The 21,511-nt window shown below is 38.7% G+C and overlaps 1 long non-coding RNA gene across 2 annotated transcripts; it reads right to left on the reverse strand.

Moving 5' to 3' along the window:
* Window positions 1-899: 899 nt before the first annotated feature.
* On the reverse strand, window positions 900-17,358 carry LOC115942737 (uncharacterized). 2 transcript variants are annotated; one of them, XR_004077326.2, is made up of 3 exons: window positions 17,120-17,358; window positions 7,105-7,220; window positions 900-6,996 (listed from the first exon to the last, which is right to left on the reverse strand). It is a non-coding gene; the product is annotated as an uncharacterized LOC115942737 (long non-coding RNA). The 2 variants fall into 2 exon arrangements; XR_014148435.1 differs by lacking the exon at window positions 17,120-17,358 and adding an exon at window positions 15,884-15,980.
* Window positions 17,359-21,511: the final 4,153 nt, after the last annotated feature.

Here is a 21,511-nt window from a genome sequence, read left to right on the forward strand (position 1 = left end):
TATGTTCCCGTCTTAGATGTGTCCATCTGTATGTGTTTCAGTGTCTAACACACTCCAAAGTCTCTTTTATTTATATGAGGTAGTTGTTCCTGGGTTGCTCAAATAACTATATACTTCATCAATCCATTGTCTTGCTAGGAATACACAGAGAAATATTGTGTTCTTGGAAATACCTTACACTTGGGCTTTGATGTCCCACATAAATCAGTGGATTATAGGGGACTTCACAATCACTGGTTTGCAAAATTGATAATAAACATCAGCTCCCAGTAGCAAAAGAAGAAATCTACCTTTCTGCTGTGTTCCACTTGTCCTTCCCACTTGTCCTCCCTGCCCCTAACAAATCGGGAGAACCAATGGGGACATCTGCTGCTACTCTAGTCTAATGGGAAATTATCTTTGACTCTGAGATTTATACTTACAGTGTTTGAATAAGGCCTAAACTAGAATGAGTTCTGTCATGTGTTCTTATGGCTCATGCTACATAAAAACCATTTTGAGGTCAATTTTAGTCAAGAAAATTTGCCAGGAGATTGGGAATGTCTTCCAAATACTTGAGCAAATTTTGTGTTGAAAGTGAACTGCTGGGTGCCTGGGTGGCTCAGTCAGTTAAGTGTCAGCCTTCAGCTCAGGTCATGATCCCAGGGTCCTGGAACTGAGTCCCACATCAGGCTCCATGCTCAGCAGGGAGTCCGCTTCTCCCTCTCCCTCTACCCCTCCCCTGCTGCTCATGCTCGCTCACTCTCTCTCTCAAATAAATAAATAAAATCTTAAAAAACTGCTAAAGAAATATAACTATATGCTTTTAAAATGAGACCTCTGGAATCAAGGAACATAAAGCAACTGCCAAATATTTGTGACCCCCCCCTACTTAATAAAGGCATCTTTATTTCACCAGAAATAAAATTTTATTAGTAACATGTCAAATATGTTTTAAAATACAGTTACCTTTCTTCTTCCTCTCAGTTTAAAAAACAATCCAATAAAAACTCTAAATCATGACCCAAATATTTTTAAATGTGAAAATGACATATTTTAGATTATGTAACAGATACACAGTTTCCCAAATAAATGTTGTAGAACACCATCTGCTTGATATTTGGGTGCATTCCCACAGAACTAAATTTCTGCTTTTTTCCCCTTCATTAATGGCTTATGACAAATTTATGACACTATATTTCACAATATCTATATCAACAATTTATGACCAAAGGAGAGCCTGACAAAAATCACTTGGCATGCTCAAATTAGACAATTTGTGCAACTCCCTCATTTACACCAATCCTCCACCCCTTACTTAGACACTGACAACTAAAGAGAAACAATGAGTCCATAGCAAGGGGAGGATCTCTTATGGAATAAAGCTCAAGAAAGAGTTCAAAACAAGAAGTTGAAGATCCAGGTGCCATTTTTCAGCTTATGTTTACCAAATTGTTCAGCCCATGCTTTCACCCACAAGTCTGAATTTAATATAGAATGTTTTTATAACGTCTTCTCAGGTTCGGCCAAGCAAGAACTTGCCAAATTCTTCTTAACTGTGAACAAAATTTCATCTGTGCTCTAGTGTTAACAAATAGAGCTCACTTATCTGGGTATAATCAATGGAAAGAAAACCAAGAAGAGAAATTTGCCATGTGTCATTTCCTGACTGATAAGAATGGTACATGACTACATCCATGTTCCTTTTTTGCACTTGATGTAGATAAAATTTGTACGAGAAATCATTTTGTATGTATTTTGCTATATAAAATATTATAATATTTGTGACCAGTTTGGAAACTTTATCTTTCATTTCTTTCGATTAAAAAATTCTATAGAAGAGAGACACGAACACGTATTCTTTGAAAGTAATCAGAATACAGGCTTGAGTGTATATTTTGATTTTCAAAGTGATGTAGAGCTTTACTACCCAAAGTGTGGTTGGTAGACTGGTAGCACCCACATCACCTAGGAAACTTGAGAAATGCAGACTCTCAGGCCCCATCCCAGATCTACTAAAAGGAATTTGTATTTCAATAAGATCTCCAGTGACTTCTGTGCACAAGAAGATTTGAGATGTGCTAATGTAGAGGAATGTTCTTTTCCTACCCAACTATAGAATAATCCCAGGGGAAAGATAGAACTACGCTAATAGGAAGATTTTGTTCAAAATGTTTAACCATGAATGTAACAACTTTTAGACATGATCCACTTAATAAAACAAAAACAAAAACACCTGAAACATGTCACATTGCTGATGTATAAAATGAAGTTTGAGAATGGGAAAATGTAAATTAAAATTCTCTATTACATAATAATCATGAACTGCTTGCATTGATTGCACACAATCTTTCATTGTTTCCAATCTAAGGTATCTTCTTTAGCAAAACATATACAAATGATAACTATTACACTGAACACTAGAAACGTGAAGATTACCTTAGTAGTCAATTATTTGATGACTAAGTACAATAGTTTTTAAAAGCATTATATCAAGAAACTGATGAATTCTTGTTTGATACACTTTGGAAACCATTTCCCGAAAGAGTTCAACCAGTACTGCAAATTGTTGCTTTCTTCCTAGTATCTTTGAGCAATTCAACATCAATGCTGGGGGAGATAGGAGGGTGAAGAATTAGAACGAAAACCTCCACTTACAGTGGACTGCAAAGTCTGGGGTTGGGCTGTGATTCAGAGTGGAGGGAAGGAAGAGCTGGCTGCGTAGCTGGTGTTAAGAAATCCAAGGCTCATTCAAGCAGCTCACTAGCACGAGGCAAATTAAAGAAAGTTGCCCTTCTAACCTTGGCCACACTATATACAACTCAGAGGCTGTGATTTCCTGATTCTGCTTCTCCTTCAAGGCTCTCCTTCATATTAATATTAGCCTGATTTCCCCTACAAAAGAACATGAAAGCTGGAGAAGTGGGAGAGAAGGAATTCTGTATTTGCACTTGTCTCCCTACCTCCCCTACAATGTCTGTGCCCCAGGAATGAGCTAAGGCCGGCCACACTTGCTATCTATGACAGTGGCTATTATGCTTCCAAGTATAAAATATGTTGCAAAGCAGAATGTACACTGCTTCCCCTCTAAGATCGAGGTCAGTAGACCTTCCCTTCTCCTTGTGCATCTTCTTAGCTGTAAACACTTCTGGAGACACATGTTTGATAACCATCCCATAGCTTGAAAAAGAGAAATGCAGGTGCTTTCAATACTTTAAAAACAAAACGAAACATCTCTGAGTTCCTCCTTCATCAGTGAACTGCTTGAGCAGTTCACAGGGACTGTGTATCATTCACCTCTATATCTCCAACCCTGGCACAGTGTCTGGCTCATAGTAGTTGCTTAATAAACGGTGGGGAGTTAGATTTATTTCCGAGTCCTCTAGCACTGAATTATTAAATCTTGGATTAAATCTTATTAAATTGTACATTGAAATCTGATCATATGTTTGAGCTTATCCATTTATATACAGGCGTACCATTAGTCTTGCCCCTAACTTAATTAATGTCTCTTTTTTCCTCTATTCATCTAACCAGGGAGCTCAGTTTTGGCAATATTTCACAGTAACATCACATTTCAAATAATACGTAGGCTGAATAAAATCTAGCTTATGCATCATTGATGAATGAAAGAAAATATCCGTATGTTCTGGATATCAGGTTTGGGGGTGTACAGGAGACACAGGGAGTCAAAATGAGTGTAGCAAGTAAGGCCATCTGCCCTCACAATGAAACAACATTCTCTTTCACTTATTAATACTGTTTTTTAATTTCTCTGCACCCCTCCAACACACTTTTTTCCTTCCTCGTCTCATCATTTTCCTCTTCTCTCTTTTTAAAATTTTCTTCTTTACTAGGCCTGCAGGCTGAGGACTCACAAGAGTGATCAATATTACCTAAGGCATTCAGATTTCTCATCCTGTCTTTCTTACTCTAAGGATGGCTTCTGTTACCAAAGAAAGGATGTCTACGTTCAAGAAAGCTGTAACTAGTCTCCCACCTTTTGCTTCTCCCGTAATAGAGCATGTGGGATGGGGTCAGCAAAGCAGGTCTATATGGAGTCTCTCTATATATCAGTTTGCCAGAGTAAAATGACAGCAATCTTATTGGTTGATTCAGAGACATTTACATCACTTAAATACAAATTATTGTTTTTTTAAAAATCAAGATAACATTAGTCCACTCCTTATCTATGAATTGTTTATTGCACAAGAAATTAAATGCTCTTAAAGATATTTTTAAATAACCTTGTTTGAAATCATTTTTTTTTAAAAGCATATTCACAAATACCACTGGTTTCTAAGACAGTTCCTTCTCTACATATGAATATAGAGATCAGAGAGCTCAGTTAATGACATCATCAAATAAAACAGACTTTACCTCTGTTGCTGGTTCATTGCCCAAGAGTTGTTACTTTAAGATTTCTGACATACGCTAACTATTATAATTTCACACTTTCTTGGTAATTTTTTCTCTCCCTCTCTATTCTATTCCAAAGTTGCATTTCTATTCTCAAACAATTTCAATATATGGCAGTTTTGTAAGTCACATCAATTTGCACAGGTGTGTTTTTGTTATAGGCACTGTCCTAAAGCAAACCAAATGTTTCTCTCAGTAAAAAGAAAAAGAAAAAGTTAAAACTATTAGAGAGCTAATTGTATTTTTAAATTATATGTAGTATAATTATCCTATCTAATTTGGAGTCTATTCAATTAATATCCTCATTGTTTAAGAAACCTTTTTAAAAGAAGTGCTCTTGAAGTATTTTATAAGCAGTGAAACAAAGTTTTTGAACTTTGGTGCCAAATTTTCCCCTTAAATTAATTTTTAAATACTTATATCTATTTCAAAGCTATTTCACCATTCAAACAAAATTGCCTTTAAAAATCAGCCCCAATTATAATTTTTCAGTTTGTTCTAAAGTATTTTTTAATAATTCTGATTGAGCAATTAAATAAAAACCTGATACTTTTATCAATTATAAATCTACATAATCTTCAACAACACATGCTAATTAGGGCACTAATATTTATACCAAAAACATCCATGTGAGTGACCTGATGATTAATTAAAGGGAACAAATAGTGAATCGGAACTAAAAACAAAATTCTCTTGAATAAAAAAAAGACTTCTTGGTCACAAGATGGCATTCAACTAGGGATGGAACAATGTTGACAAGTCACCATATTTAGATTTGTGAAAGCATATGATCACCGAAAGCCTGTAATATCTTCACTTAAAGCAGTGTCCTTGATTTTCATTATTTCCTGTAAAGTGCTCTGAAAGCACATTAGTAAGCAAATCGTTCCAAAACCCTTTAACAGTGTTCTTCTATGTCCTATGCAATCCTTATTTTAGATTCTTATCTTCATTATCATAGTCTCTCTAACACTCATCTTTGGGTCTTTGGTATTTTCTTGAATATACCTTTGGCACCTAGGTTTCCCAATCTGTTTTATCAATTAATGACAATTCTTTAAATGATATGTTCCACAGAACATAACCCAAGACACTGAAATCTCACTCAAACCTCAAAGAACATATGAACCACTTCAAATAATTTCAGGGATCTATCCAACTTGTTAAATAATTATCTTTCAAATTGCAAAATATAGGGACTTATCTGAACTTCACCACCAAAAGCATTCTGAAACATTTTGTAAAATAGTGAATGGTCAACTACTATACAAAAATCAGTGCAAAGTTTCATCCAGGCAGCCTTAAATGTACTCTTCGATGAAGAAATAACATCATGTAGAATTTCTGTTGTTTTCACCAATTTTTGCAGATACGACTTTTTAAAATTATCAACCTATTAAAAACAAATTTGACCTGCCTCCCCTTTTCCTGAGCCTCACAGCCTGTAAAAATGACATCATAAATAAAATGTAAACTCTTAACTGAAAGCCCACCACAAATTTTAACTGACCTCTAGAACTTACAGATAAGCCTATCTGCAAGGCTCATTTTATTAAATTTTACTTTTAAGAGAAATGTCTATCAAGCCAAAAATAAAATAAAATAAAATAAAATAAAAAAATAAAATAAAATAAAATGGATCAGTTTGGAGTAATCTGGTTGTTACATTCAGCAGTTAAGTTGCAATACGTTTGCTCCAACTTGAATTGCTACCAACGGTAAGGGAGAATGGTGTCAAACAATTATTTGGCACAATGCTTGACAAGCGAAAGCTTTTCAGAAAGAACCTATCTTCCCCTCATTGTTTACAGAAAACGAAATTCATTCCACCCTTAATATTCAAGGACACCACATTATCAGTTCAATGTCATTTTTTGTTACTTTCCACTAAGAGTGGCAGAATTTGGAAACAGTGGGCTTAAAAGTTTAAATCAGTATAAGAACTTGACATAGGTCTCCTTGTACACATCATCTTATCTTAAAAAGAGCATAAAAACCTTTGCCTGTAAAGCACTTATTTGCCGCTTTATAATATGTGGACATATTTTCAATTTGGATGATACTAAGGACTGCTGAGTAATAACCAGGCTTTTCTCCACTCAGTTCAGCATGCATGTCATCTTTGATCTCAAGTGCACTGGTAATTAGTGCCTTATTTTAACATCTTCACTATAAACAGTTCAGGCATTTAGAAACAAAGTATCAATGAACTTAACGGTTACTTTAATTCATTTTATAAATAAGCAGCTGAGAATTTTGCTCCAAGTGGCTGCTAGTGTAGCCCATTCCATAAATGGCATTCTCCGAAGCATAAGGCACAATATGATATGAATGCAGCTCTTCATAATAAAGAGACTGAGAACAGCATTCCTGTACCATGAACTTCAGCCGTTTTCTTGTATCAGAATAAGCAGTCTTATAACAGGGAGCTTCTTTAAAGTATTCATAGCTCTCTTTCTCCGTCTCTAGATGTATCTTCCTCAGCAAATTGTTAATTAACACAGACCTTCTTAAGTAGGTTTCTGGGTCTTCAAGAAACCTGAGCTTCTCCAGAGAAAGTTTGAGAATGCAAGTCCTGTCCTCAGGCAATATCAGGTGCTGGAAAGCAAATACATCATTATCTATGTTTTAGAAAAATGAAAACTAGAGCTTTCGCTATTGACAAGACTCATACAAATGAAAAAATAATAATAAGTAAACCCTTACTTTTGGAAAATACCCATGGTAATCTTGATGTAAATCTTCTTCTTCTGCATATTTTCTCTTAAAGTAGGCTACTTTCGACGTTGTTAATGTATATGTTAATACTTTTGTTGGATAAGCTAAACAAAATAAAATAATTGAAGAAAAGTCAGATTTTATTGTGGCAAAGAGTATTTTATCATGTAAGTTCTACTTATAAAAAGAAACTGTCGACCCTAGAAAATAAAATTCTATCTTCATTTACTGGGCAAAGTGATAAAAGTAGTCGGGAACAATTCTCTTGTGACCAAAAAGCCTGTTTGCAGGCAAATGCCACTATTCGGACCCAAAATAGATGTTCCAGGTTGGACAACTATATTTATTTCCTTATGAATCTCCTCAAAAATAAAATACTTACCAATTCCCTACTTAATTCCATGCCATTTAATGTCAAAATATGCCCAAATTTGAAGTTGATTCACAAAATTAATGGAAAGAGGTAAGTTATTTTTCGTCATTCTTTTAGTTAAATTACCTAACTTATAAAGAAAATTTAATGTTCCTAGGTTAATCAAATGGTTGGCAACCCAATTACACCCTAAAGAAATAATTATGCGTGTCTGTAGACAAACCCTATGATACTATGGTCATGGTATGACCATCCTCATAACACAGAGGTTAATCATATGGAAATGAAAGGTTTAAATAACATTCTGACTAGCAAACCTGACCTTGGTATATAATATCTGAATGTGAAAATCTTTGTTCTCTCCTTTAAACTGCTATTGCTATTGGGGATTCTGACTTGCTTAAGGAAGAGCGGTCGTGTTCTGAAAGCCGATTTGCAGAAATCATTTGGTTTAAAGGGAGTACCTAGTGTGTACTGTAGGTGGTGCTCATACCACAGAAAACAGGCAAGTTCGAGCTTAAAAACAAAGGACAAGTAGCTTCCCAGTGAAAGCACTGAATGAATTTAGAATACAAATTGAGTCCTGGTTAGTACAGACTCATTCAACCTCAGGGAGCTGAACCAAAATAAATGCTCATATTTATACATCATCGATTTTACTTTTAATCTACATCCTCAAATATTTCTAGGTGTTGAAACTATTTGATTCACAAAATGAGTAGTTTATTAACGTATTAAATAAATTTACGATGAAGACATTTAATGTTTTTCCTCTGTCTTAAATTTAAAAAATCTTAAATATTAAAAATGTGCACTTCAAGAACTTGCTTGTCCTAGTTTTTCTTCCAATTCAGTGGCATCTGTGTAACACATCCTGCAGCTTTTAGTAGCTGGATGGTTTTCCTAAAGCGTAGGAAAAGCAACGTAAGCCACACCTAAAGCAGTCCAAATTTTCACTGATACCAGTGTGGATCAAAGAACCGAAGGAGTCTTCAGTTAGAATTGGCATGATTTATAAGGGCAGTGAGAATTTTAAAGCACTGGTTGGTCTGACCTAAAAAGAGACAAATGTACAATGATTATTGTCTGTGATTGTCTAATGAGTCAAAGACAGTAGTTGCTACTATATGTATGCAATCTCTGAGTGCCGTAAGCAGAACTCAATTTATATGGAGTTTTCACAGATTTCAAAAGGTTGGGGGGAAAGAGAACAAAATGGAGTATATCGAAAACGAAGAAAGCATTACAGAATCCAGTTTTCTTCTTCTTAGGGGCCGTTTTGGGTTGTTTTTTGGTTTGGGTTTTTTTGTTTTGCTTTTGTGTTTTTGTTTTTTGTAAACTGCATTTTCTTATGTGTATTTTTAAAGAGTTTAATCAAATAATTAGGTGAAGCTTTGGTTATTCTGTGATGACAATTAATTATTGCGACTGAATTCTCTTTTAACTATTTAGTTGATGCCATAGTGGTTCTCAAACGTTGGAGAGCATCAGAATCATCTGAAGGGCTCCTTAAAACACAAATTGCTGGATCCCAGCCCCAGAATTTCTAATTCAGTAGCCTTGAACTAGGAGCAGAGAATCTGCATTTGTGACAGATTTCCAGGTGATGCTGAGGCTGCGGGTGTGGGGACTGAATTTTGAGAGCCTCTGTATGAGAGCCCTAGACAGGGAAGTAGTTACACTACAACCGCAAGTAAAAAAGCAGACTATTGGGCCCATCAGCTGATGGCTTTGTCATCAGAATGCCAAGCAATTAGCATGATTGATTTTTGTTGGTGGTGGTGCTAGCTATCCCAACATTGGCTACATCGGCTTCAATGCCGTAGCATCATGAACAAAGCCAGGCTGCCTTTTAACTAAGTAGTGAAGGAAGAATGAGGTCACTTTTCAACATAAATTCTGGGTTCACATTAAGAAGTATCGATGACTGTTATTAGCATTTTAGCAGGACAGGTCACTGCTTTTTTTTTTTTTTTTAATAAGGTCCAATGGATTATCACAGTAGGAAAGGATTGCTGAAAGACTTGGAAAGAAGAATGACTTCACCATAGCAAACATTTTCATCTATATATATTTTGTTCTTTTAACATCTGCTCATTTTATTTTCCAAAGGAATGCCGTGTCTATAGCATTTAAGACCAAATAAAACCTTTCAGTAAATGAAACAAGGCAGGACAGGTGGCAGCTTAGAGAACCGAACGTCAAATAAACCAAGAGATGTTCTGCAGAAGGCGTTTTTAATTCATAGATCAAGACCAAAAAACTATCCTAAATGTCTCCAAGGTTCATTAATTAAGATCCCATTTGGCTGCATTGGAGTCATTAGCCTCAGATATAGAATGTATCAGACCCTGTAAATTCTCAGGGGTCTAGATTTGTGTCTCAGCTCCATGGGCAACACACTTAGCCACTTAGTTTATTGCTCTTAAAAAACACCCCCAAGGGTTGTTGAAATGCTGAAAAGCTTTCACAGCTGGTATTGGTTTGACAATTACCTCCTTGCAGGCTGTTTAGCTATTTGCAATGTTTTTGGCATAAATGTTTTTGGAGGATGCTTTTAGCCACTTCGAGGCTAAAATATATAGCAAACATAAGTTCCTACATCTGTTTTCTTGGCTGGATTGAAACTCAAAAAATTCAGAACTGGAGACCAATTTGTTGACTACCTGAGTCAGCCTCCAAAGTTTACAGATGAGGAACGTGTGTCTCAGAAGGGTTCCATGATTTACAATAGTTGTGTGGCTACGAGTTTGGGGTTTGAAGTCAGGTTGAAGTGGGTTTGAATTTCTAGCTCTGCTCTTTCTTGGTTGGGTGGCCTTGAGAAAATTATAGAGGCTCTTTACAAGGCTTACTTGTAAAGTGGGGATAGAAGTAACACTGGCTCATAGGACCATTGAAATAATTCATTGAAAATGACTGGCACTGTGCCTAGCATATAGTAAGTGCTCAATCAAATCCGAGCTCTTATTAGTGCCAATAGGCACAGAAACCTATCCCACAGACACCAATCCCAGCCTGGCCTCCTAGCTCTGACCCCAAGACTCCTTTCCACCGCCCATCCTCCCAGAGATACTAGATTGTAATTGGAGAGTTAAAAGACTACAAAAGAATATTTCAAATGGTCAAGGAAAAAAACACCTACAGGTGCTATAACGACTCCAGCAAAATGTTTCTGGATTTATTGCCACTGGTCACACGTTTGGGGTGAAGGAAATGTAGATTGTTCTTGAAACATCCAGATAGTCATTTGGAGAATTAAAGTTACTCTAGATATCCAAAGAAATTTGCCTGTTATGATCCAGTAACCAGGTGCAAATCTGTTTATATCATTCTCCCATAACTAAAGAGCCAAACTCAACCCAGCCTTGACAAAGACAAGAAAAAGTAAAATGACTTTATGTGTTCATTTTCAGTGTCCTGAGTTCTGAGAACAGGATATAAATTATAAAACTGCTTTAGGCTGAGCCTATATTTATCTCAAAAGGTAAAATGGTTAATGCTGGCTTGGATATTCAAATTGCTTTTAACACTGTAACCCCCCGGGGGCACATAAAATATCTGTGCCCAGCTCAATGCATTTCATAGTGTAAAACTCCAAGAAGCAACAAATGAGAAGTTACAGAACAGAATGACCGCCTCTGTCATTAGAGTTCCAGCAGAACAATTTATACACATTTTTAAAATAAATGTTTCAAATGTAATTACAAATGATTGCTCAAGCGCTCTTCCTATTGTTCTGCTCCTGCCTCCAGACAACTGAAATCCTATTATTGCACAAGTGATTTCATTAGGTACATGGCCCAGGGGCAGTACATTAAGGAAAGATCATCAGCAAATTAATTTACAAACACTTTGAGAGAACACACAATAATAAAAGAACAAGCCCTGTCATGGCAATCCATTCTTTGTCTGAGATTGAAAAGCCTGAGAGAGGGTGAAGAAGTGATGGGTTTAACGTATCTTCATTTGAGTAACGTTTCTATTCTCTTCCCCACAACACTTTAATCAAGAAACTATAAAAACTGAGCTGAGATCCTCCAATTAGATATGGGCATCTGTAGCCCTAGATAACAGAAGAGTCTGATCAATGGGGAGAAGAAGGTGGGGTCTAGTCTCAGATGAACAACTGACTTGTGTGGTGGACAAATCATGGGCCTCAATTTCCAGTCTCTCACTGATTTCCCTTTGCATGGTGCTAGCCTGGCATGAGCCTTAAAAAGTACATGTCTTTATCTGACTAAATAATGCTTTGCTAGTCTCAAAGCTTGCAGACATCCTTCCTCAAGGGCCACTTTTGTTTAGAAAGAGCTATCCCATCTGTCACTGTTAGCTGCACTCTTCAATCTTGTTACAAGTCTTAAAATACTTCAACAGGATTTTCTAGTGCTGTTCCATAGCACTAGTTCAAATCCCAGCTCTACAATTTATGTGCTTAGTGACTCTGGGCAAAGGATTTAACCTCAAAGAGCCTGAGTTCCCTCATCAATTAAATGGCAGAACAATATCAAAGTCATTGGGTTGTATGTAAATGAACTGAGATAATGTTTTAAAAGCACTTACTCAGTGCCTGTCACATTTCCACATATTTTCTACTCTACAATAAAGGTTAGGTGTTGTGAGTGTAGTGATTTCATTTTTGAAATCATAGATATGTGTCCTATTAAGCAGCACTGTGTTTGTTATAGCAGGACATCTGTCCTCTCTTTTGTGGTAAGCGCAGGAGCATGAAACATCCACAAGTGTGCTCAAGAAGGTAGACGGAAGCAACATTCGAGGCCATAAAGCTGCTCCTTCTGTAGACTTTTAGCTTTGTGATAGCAAGATTCCATCAATTTTATCCCTCAAACCCCCTTGCCTGGCACCCTTCTAGATAACATACTCTATGGAACAGAACTCGGTGCCAGTTTTTAGCTCCATATCAATGGAACAATCTGTTTCTTCAGATTTATCATCCACTCCAAGCAAAAGATTAACTCTGCTGGCAGTTCAGAATTACCAACAAGTTGTAGCTCCTGGAAAAGTTTCTTGGGAACTTCCAGGGATACTGACAGGAAAGGAGGTAGAAGAGTTTCCCAAGACCAGCAGCATTGTCTGGAACTGGATTCCATGTCCCTCAGGATAGCCCCAAGCATAGGCATGGAATATTAAATAAAATAACACCCTTCCACAGCCTTCCTATCTGCTGATGACCTCTGAACAAAAGAGAACATTATTAAATGGGATATGACCAGCCATGTAATCATGAAGTTACCTTAGTTGCTGCACCAAAGCCTAAATCCTGCCATGATCTGGTCCTATTAATGATGGAGACCAAGTGCAGTAAGTTTCATGGGTAAACGTTGTGCTTTACCTCCCTTCAGAAGTGCATTCCTTGTTTTGAAGGATGATACTCCCTTTCACTACACCTTTCACCTTGGAAAGTGGAAATGAATCAGAAAGAAAATTGGCAAAGCAATCATATTGCTAGGTACAGGTTCCAAGAAATATCTTACCGATAATGTCTAGGGAGATGTTATAACTTCCTTAGATATTCAGGTTTGTTGCTCAGAGAGGAAGGTTTTTCAATCCCTCGTAAGTGGACCACAGAGATCTTTTGAAAAATACCTCCTCTTTATCACCCTCATTGTCTTCCACTTTGACTACCACCAGGTTTGGGTGTATTGCCAAAAACATTTAGCCTGGTATCCCAGAAGGGTTGTAGAAAAACATGAGATGGGCTAATAATTAACTTTACTCAGTAAGAATATAGGAGACTTTGCCCTGGAGTTGGGTGATTCTCTGCCCTAACTTATTGGCCTGATTTGTGTCACCACCCAGAGTGGCTCTAGTTCTGTAATGTCCTTCATTCGCAGGGTTCCTTTCTTCTAAAGACTATCAGTGCTTCATTAAATTGCATTGTGCTCAACTCAAACACTCCTCTTCATGTAATAGCTGGTTTTATCCCCCACCGCAGATATGGAGAAATGAGCCAGAGAGCAGTAAATAAGCAGCACATGCAAACAGAATTAAGACTCTAGGCTCTTGAGTTGTGATTCTCTTTGCAATATCCCCAACTTTTCTTGATGTTTGTAACACATGCTCCCTTTTAATAATCATTTAAAAAATAACACATACCCCAGTACACCACCACAGAGGGGATTGCCTTCAAACCTGTCCCTCCTCCCCTTCTAAGCATCACTGATGTTTAGGAGACTTTTGTATCTCTACCCGCCAAGAAGCCTTTTTGTTGCTCTTTATAATATGAAAAAAAGCTTTAAAAATTCTAACTATAAAGCTATATTATAACACTGAACATAACACTAGCAAGCCCTCAGTGCTTTTTATTAATGTCCCCTTACTCGCCCCACTGAAAAATACTGCAGTAAACTAGATGGCTCTGTTATTAGCCTGTCAACATAAAAGTAATTGGGAAAATTTTTACAAATAATTATGTTTGACTAAAAAGGGAAACATTAAAGTAATGTATTGACACTAGTTAAACAACTTATTAGAAAGGTGGGGGCATGGAGGGGCGGCCGTTGACAAGGATCAGTTCCTCCCCAAAATGGCAGGTGTACTTCTTCCTCAGTTTTAGTGGTGAACGTCTATGGTCAATTTACTCCTTTGCTTCTGAAATCATTATTTTATTTACCTTTCTGTAGGTTTCTGAAGCATATTGCTTTGACAAATAGAGCAATCTGAACTGGTTATGCCTCAGCTTTAGAGCTATTGTAAGGGTGTCGGTGTTTTGACAGCTAAAGCTAGCTGGCAGGAATCCTCAGTTGAAGAGCCCAGGGCTTGACATCTTGATCAAACCTTTCAACATTTCTCCATGTTTCAAAGCATCTTCTAAATCCCAGGAAAGCAACACGACATAAAATTAAACACGGAATGTTCATAGACACATAAACACTTCCAAATAGAATATATAAGGAAAAACTGAAATTAGAACTTGGTTTCAGTTTTAACCTGCTTGATCTCAGCCTTATGTAAGCCTTATAGCCCCAACTACAGCCCTCTTTATAACTCGTGGTATGTATGAGCACAGCTGGGATTCCCATTGACAAGAGCGACTAGATCCTTAACTACAAACTGGTGGAATTTTTTTTCACACTCTTCCTTAGGATCCATCAATGTCTCTAGACATAAATGCTTATTTTATAATGATACCATTTGATTTATTCTTATTTATTTAAAGCTAACTGCCACGATAACATTTTCTGATGAATGACTTGAAACAGATATGTTCACCAAAATTGCACAGTGTACATTCTACACATTATACATTCATGATAGAATCAAAATTAAAATTTAAGAACTCTTTTCACTTGACCTTCTTGATTGCAATAGTGGTCTCAATGAAAGGGCAGACCTGTTCATGTAAATTAAAGGGCACTGAATGATTTCAAACTCCTATGCATATTACATAAGAGATAGGGTGTGTATAAATTACTAATGCATAAGACTAATGCATATACATGAACCAATACCTGTGGCTGCTTTATTCAAACTTTCCTCAGATTGATAGCATGATTAAAACTCTACATACCTCTCATGGCAGATGACAATCAATCTTATTTGTCTCCTTGGATTTATTTCTTATCATAAAATATACTAGTTATAATGGAGGAAGAAAAAAGGGGTGGTGGTACTTAAGGCTAATGATGGCTAAAATGGTCATCTTTAATGCTTAAAATTATCAAACTGAACATATTTCAATAAGGGACTATGGAGACTGGTACTTTTAGAGTCTCATGATAATCGTAAACACTATACAACTAGACCAAGTAAATTTTCAAATAGGTTTCTAAATAAAATGGTTCAACTATTTGTTTTTACAAAGAGAGGTAAAGTCAGGGAAGAAATGCAGCAGGCTCTACTTTCATGAATTTGATAGCAATTTGCTAGGCTGCTTGCCTACAGGAACTGCACATGGATAGCTCAGTACATGTGAAAGTTAAACAGCACTGGGGTGCTGAGCATTCATTAAACGACTGTATTCTGTCTTGAAAATTTGGTTTGGTTTAAAATGCTTAACACTCATGAGTTTCTATCATTATGGCCTTAACGCAAATGAAATTTTTAAAAAGCACCACAATCTCCTTTTGCAACTTGGAGAGTTCTCTTCATTTCCTTCATTCAGACATGCAGCAGTTTGCCCATAGCACTTCCGCTTGACATGCTCCTCAAGGCAGGCTACCTAATTTGGCCCAGTCTATTCACATGGGTCTTAGAGAGGAAAATCTGCCAGCCCACAAATGTTCTTTCTACAGAAAACCTCTATTGACTTCTACCCAGCAACCATCTATATAAACAACCCCTTATATTGATCTTGTAAGTTATGGTAATGCTACATTAGCATTTATTTCTCTGGATACATATTTAAACAGTAATTTCTTTTAAGCTAGTGATTACCTGGTAAAGCGGAATCAATCTGAAAAGTATATTTCTAGGACAGCTTCAGAGAATCTGGTGAGAGTTCCCCTTTGCACAGCGAGCATTTCTCACAGCCTTAGGCTCATGAATGGCTACCTGAGATTTTGAAACACGGAGACAGGTGCAAATAACATCGGAAGAGTCAGGACTGTGCTGACTTGAACTGGTTATCAAGTCAGGAGAACGCATGCAGTAGGAGGACCCTATCAAAGATGTTCGAGGTGGGGCTCTTCTGGACCAGACAGATAAATAGATAAACCTTCAAGCACACACAATTACTTTAGTGTTCTCCAGATTGAATTTTAAACATAAGGAATCTTAACTATCCTAAGAAATTTGGAAATAAGTGAATAACTGATTTCACCAATTATTTACTGGGAGATTATTTTGGGGAGATCATCAGCAGGTTGATTTAAAAAAATCAGAGTCAGAGATACTTAATTTGTTTTTAAATGCCAGATTTTGTATAATTTCAAGAAATATTCTTTCTAAAGTAACAATCCAGCAGTTAACTCAAAACAGTAACTCAATAATTCTCTGTAAGACACACTACTTCTCACAGGATTTGAAACAGCCAAATGGTACTTTTTCTTTGAAGATAGTTTTTCTTTAAAGGGCCATGCTGAACTGCACCTTTTCTACATGGATGTATGCTTACAGATCTCATCATCTTCTATATTTAGAGAGATGAGCTTTCCAAAGGAAGATAGGCAGCCAATGAGGAGGATCCCATCAAAAGAGAGGTGAGTTACTATGGTTACTTTTCAGGAGATTGAGTAACAGTGAACCGCTGCTCCCGGCCAAATGGACCCTTTCCAGAGCAGGACCTAAAAAGATTGTTGCTCCCCATACGTGTTGATTCAATTAGTCCAGACTATACGATGTCATTTTAGCCTTAACCACAGGCTTTCCATGGTGCTTACTGCTTCCAGCTCTCCTAGCCACACACGGGCAGCGAAGTCAAAGGAAAAACACGGAGGGCTGAAAACTTGCGAACACAAACCTAGTAACGATGGGCAGGGGAATCCTTGAGAACCAATTTCATTATTAAAAAAAAAAAAAATGAAATCAGGTTATTCGGGACCACCACCTGGCCGCTTTTCAATCACTGAGGGCGGAGTAGGATCCCAGAACAGTCCCTATCCTCACCCTCAATGAAACGGGTCTTTTCTGAGCCTCAGGGGAAGGCACATTGCTGGATGAATCCAGACATACCTTGCGAGCTGGGTCCACTGACCAGGAGATCGGCGCATGCACCTGTTTCGTAGAGGCGCGGGGCTCCGTGCTCCCTCCCGCTTTTGCGGAGCTGTCACTCTTCAGCGGGGCGCTGACAGCGGCGGCGGCAGCGCGACAGCGACAGCGGCAGCAGCGGCAACTGCAGCTCGGCGGGCAGCCCTGGCTCCTGCAGGTCGGTCCCTCCAGTCTCTGAAGCGCCTCTCGCTCCGGGTTCGGAACGCGAGGCGGGCGCGCAGCTGTTCTCCGCTCGCATTGGACCAGAGGGAGCAGATGTTACCCGGTTGCTAGGAGCGTTGCTAGGAGGCGATGACGCCCCTCCACAGCTCGGGAGCAACTTTCCTGTAGGTCGGGTGCGCTGGCGGGGGCTGCTGGGAGCTAGGTTTGAGAACTGGAACGAAGAGGGGCAGCGAACAAAGAGCCCCAAACAGGGGGGGTCCTTTTCTCGCCGAAGTTGGGTCCTGGAGAGCTGGGGAGCTGCGGGTGGGCGAGGGCCGCCAACTCCGTGCCCGGGCCTTCGGGCCCTGCTCCCGTGGACCTGGGCAGGTGACCGGGGCCACCCCCCGCCCCGCCGCCGTCGCCCCAGTCAGGGTCACTCGCTGCAGGCCGGCCGTAGCTGGGTGTCCCCTGGGGTGATAGGGTTTGGGAATGGGAGTGGGATGGCACTTTCAGCGACTGAGGAAGCGGCAGAACTTGGTCAGTGCGTTTTAAACACGGAGACCCACTGGGATGCTCTGTGCCTTGGGGCAGGACCCTGGCCATGGGAGAGATGGAGGAGTGTGTGTGTGACCTGGGGTGAGGCTTGTGGGATGAGGACTACAGGAACTTCCGCCTTCTGGGACTCTCCTCCCCAGTGTGTTCCTGTTTGTGTCTTCAGGTTTTCACAGTTGATAGATTTTGAAGCGGGAAGAACTAATCCATGAAAATCAGACCAGAGTCTCATCCTGTTACTGGGTATGGCTGCCAATATGGTGCCAAAGATTTCAGAAAAAAATGACCCGGTGGGCTCAAATACTGCCTTTATGGAGTGAGGAAGTCTTCATTTTGATCCAATGGCTAATTAAAACCTCAGGCTAATATGTAAGCTTCTTTAAACTAAAAATATACAAAACAGAAGGTTCTTTTCACAAAGGAAACTGGAGAAGGTATGCCTGTTTCAGTCAATTATACTTTAGTTTAAATTTACCCAAAGGATTGATTGTATTGTTTCTGATATCTCACTCAAGGCATGCTTTTTTTTTTTTTTTAATCATTTGTCATTGTTCAACGGGGTTGTCATTCTTGGAGGGGAGGGATGATGAGAAGGTCAAAGTGGACAAATCCGGGTAGCCAGTGAGCCAAATTAAAGAAAGATAAAATGACAAACCTAGCAGAAGAGGATTGTCCAAAGCAGAGAGGGAATCCCTCAGAGAGGGAATCTCATTGAAGACTGATATACACCACTTCCGTTGTTCCCTCTAGGGTCAGGCCAGGGCCAGAAAGGAAGAGAGCACCACTGGGAATCAATTAAAAAGAAAAGTTGCTGTCTTCGGAGCCAGGGCAGGGCTGCCATGCAGTGTCATGTTGACTCCTGCAAAGGCAGACATTTTTGCAAGGCTGAGGGACCACACAAAGTAGCCCTACAAATCTCATTGGCCGCTGCTTCCTCAGGCACCCAGTACCAACCTCACACCTGTGACCAAACTTGGAGTTAACAATCTGTTAGCCTAAAGATGTAAAAAGCCGATAACCTTGTGTTAACAATGAACTTGATTACAGGAATCCTTTAGCAATGTATATCAAATCATCACAGGTACACTTGAAATATCTTAAGATTTTATTTGTCAATTATACCTCAAGGGTGGTCCAGTCATGCTAGCTTTTCTTTTCCTTGAATGGGGAAGGTTCTCGCTTGCCTCAGGTATTTTGTACAGGCTCTCTTCTTCCTTAACGTGCCTCCCTTTTACCTGGCTTACTCCTACTCAGCTTTCATGTCACAGCTTAAATACCTCTTCCTCATAGTGGCTTTCCCTCACAGCTTCCCACTGGCTAGGTTAGCCTCCTAATTACATTCCCAAATCATCCTACTGGTCCCATTTATCAATCGTCATCACACCAGGTTTTCAGCTAGTTGCACCTTGTTAACACTGTGTTTCCGGTACTGGGCACACAGGGCCTAGGACATCAAGGGTGATCATGAGCACTTGTGGATGGAAGGAGCCACCCTGCCTGGCTCAAGGTCCCTTGTTTTTACCTTAGCTATGTAGCTCTAAGTTCCTGAACTTACACAAGCCATGAGGGCAGTCACTGGTTGCTGTCCTTTCAATTAAGTAAAGGAAAGGGGCAAAGCCCGTCATACAGAAAATTGTCTTCTGCCCTTTATGAGACATGTTGATAGAAAAAATTCTTTTTCTTCTTAAAGCATCTTATAAAGGTCTCTACCTGGATTTTACTGGCATTGAGAAATTACCTCAGAATTTTTTTATATATTTTCCTAATCGTGTTCTCTCTGGGTCCTTCAAAGTAAGTGTGATCTGAACTGATCTGTTTCATCTTTCCTTAAAATACTCCTCTATCTCAGGTTAAAAGTAGCCTCCATCATCACACGCTGTAGCTCTATGGAGCAAAAAATTAAAAGTTAAAAAAAAAACAAAAAACCTCTTTGGAGAGCAGCTAGCTAACTTGACCAATATGGACAGCACTTCTAGTATAGTTGATCAGAAGAGACCAGGAAACCTCCTTCTCTGTTGTCAGTATAACTCACCAAATAATTGCCAGATCCCTTCTTCACCGGGGACTCCCTCATGAAAAATAACAGCTGTCGGAAGACATGATGGAAAGGTCAGAGTTATCTCAAGGTCACGGAATGGCTTGGTAGCAAAGCCAGAACTAGAGCACAGGTATGAACTTAATCCTTACTGGACTACTTATGTCTGCAGATACAATTTTATAAATTCCTCAATTCCCCAGGCAAGTGATCAGAGCACATCTTCCACTAAATATTTTGGATTTTAAAATTAAATATTTAAATACCGTACAGTCCACCTTAGAATCCATCCAAATTGTTATCTTCTCGCCTCAAGACAACCCTTGAATCTTGTCCCTCATTGAGACGACCACAGATGTAATGCGAATCCGTCTCCTGCTCCTTATCTGTTTGCTAAAAACAATGAGATGTTTCATTATGTGGTAGAATGCACATTAAAATTCATCAGAGCTCCAAATTGTCACCCAAGCTTCCTCTTGAGCCATGTCTCTGAGTCTCCCTGGAGAACCCCAGGGCAACTGTAAAGAGACTATGGAGTTTGCAAGACATATAATGTGATTTGATTCATCAATAAAAGGTTACTCAAGATTTTTTTTTTAATTATTACAAAAGACTTTAAGAGCCATAGTCATGGATAACCATCTCAATTATTTTAACATTTAAAGATGGGTAAATCTCTGTTGAAGGAATGTCAGAAATAGCAATCGTTTGTCAAGTTTTTGGTTCTGCAGATGATTTACTTTAAAACTATTCCCTCTGCAATATTCTGTTTCTGCTCACAATTTCATATGACTTGCTTTGGTGTTTTCAGCAGGTTACATATGAATGTAGTGCACATACCCATGTAGAAATGCCTCACCATACTCAGGGCCGTCAGCTCTGAGTGAGCAATTAAAATCCTCAGTCAGCCCATAATGTTCCAGTTCCACCATGGGTTAGGAAAAACTGAAGCAACAAATGAGCCTACAGTTTGCCAGTTTTCCTTAAATAATTGCCACTCCTACATTTGAAATAAGACAGTTTTTGTAAAAAGGAAAAAAAAATGTGTGTGCTCCTGTGTAGAAGCTTCTCACCAAATGAATTCATTTTCCTGTACATACAAATAAACTACAATCCCCAGCCTTCTCAAATATAAGTGGAGCCATGTGACTCATTCTGACCAAAGGAGTTTATTTTTTTTTAATAATTTATTATGTTATGTTAGTCACCATACAATACATCATTAGTTTTTGATGTGGTGATCCATGATCCATTGTTTGCGTATAATACCCAGTGCTCCATTCAATACGTTCCCTCCTTAATACCCATCACCAGGCTAACCCATCCTCCCACTGCCCCTCCCCTCTAAATAACCCTCAGTTTGTTTCTCGGAGTCCATAGTCTCTCATGGTTCATCTCTCCCTCCAACTCCCCCCCCTCATTTTTCCCTTCCTTCTCCTAATGTCCTCCATGCTATTCCTTATGTTCCACCAATAAGTGAAACCATATGATAATTGACTTTCTCTGCTTGACTTATTTCACTTAGCATAATCTCCTCCAGTCCCATCCATGTTGATGCAAATGTTGGGTATTCATCCTTTCTGATGGCTGAGTAATATCCCCTTGTATATATGAACCACATCTTCTTT

This window comes from Leptonychotes weddellii, chromosome 9 (assembly GCF_054177405.1).
Source record: "Leptonychotes weddellii isolate Sample4059 chromosome 9, ASM5417740v2, whole genome shotgun sequence".
Taxonomy (NCBI): Eukaryota; Metazoa; Chordata; class Mammalia; order Carnivora; family Phocidae; genus Leptonychotes; species Leptonychotes weddellii.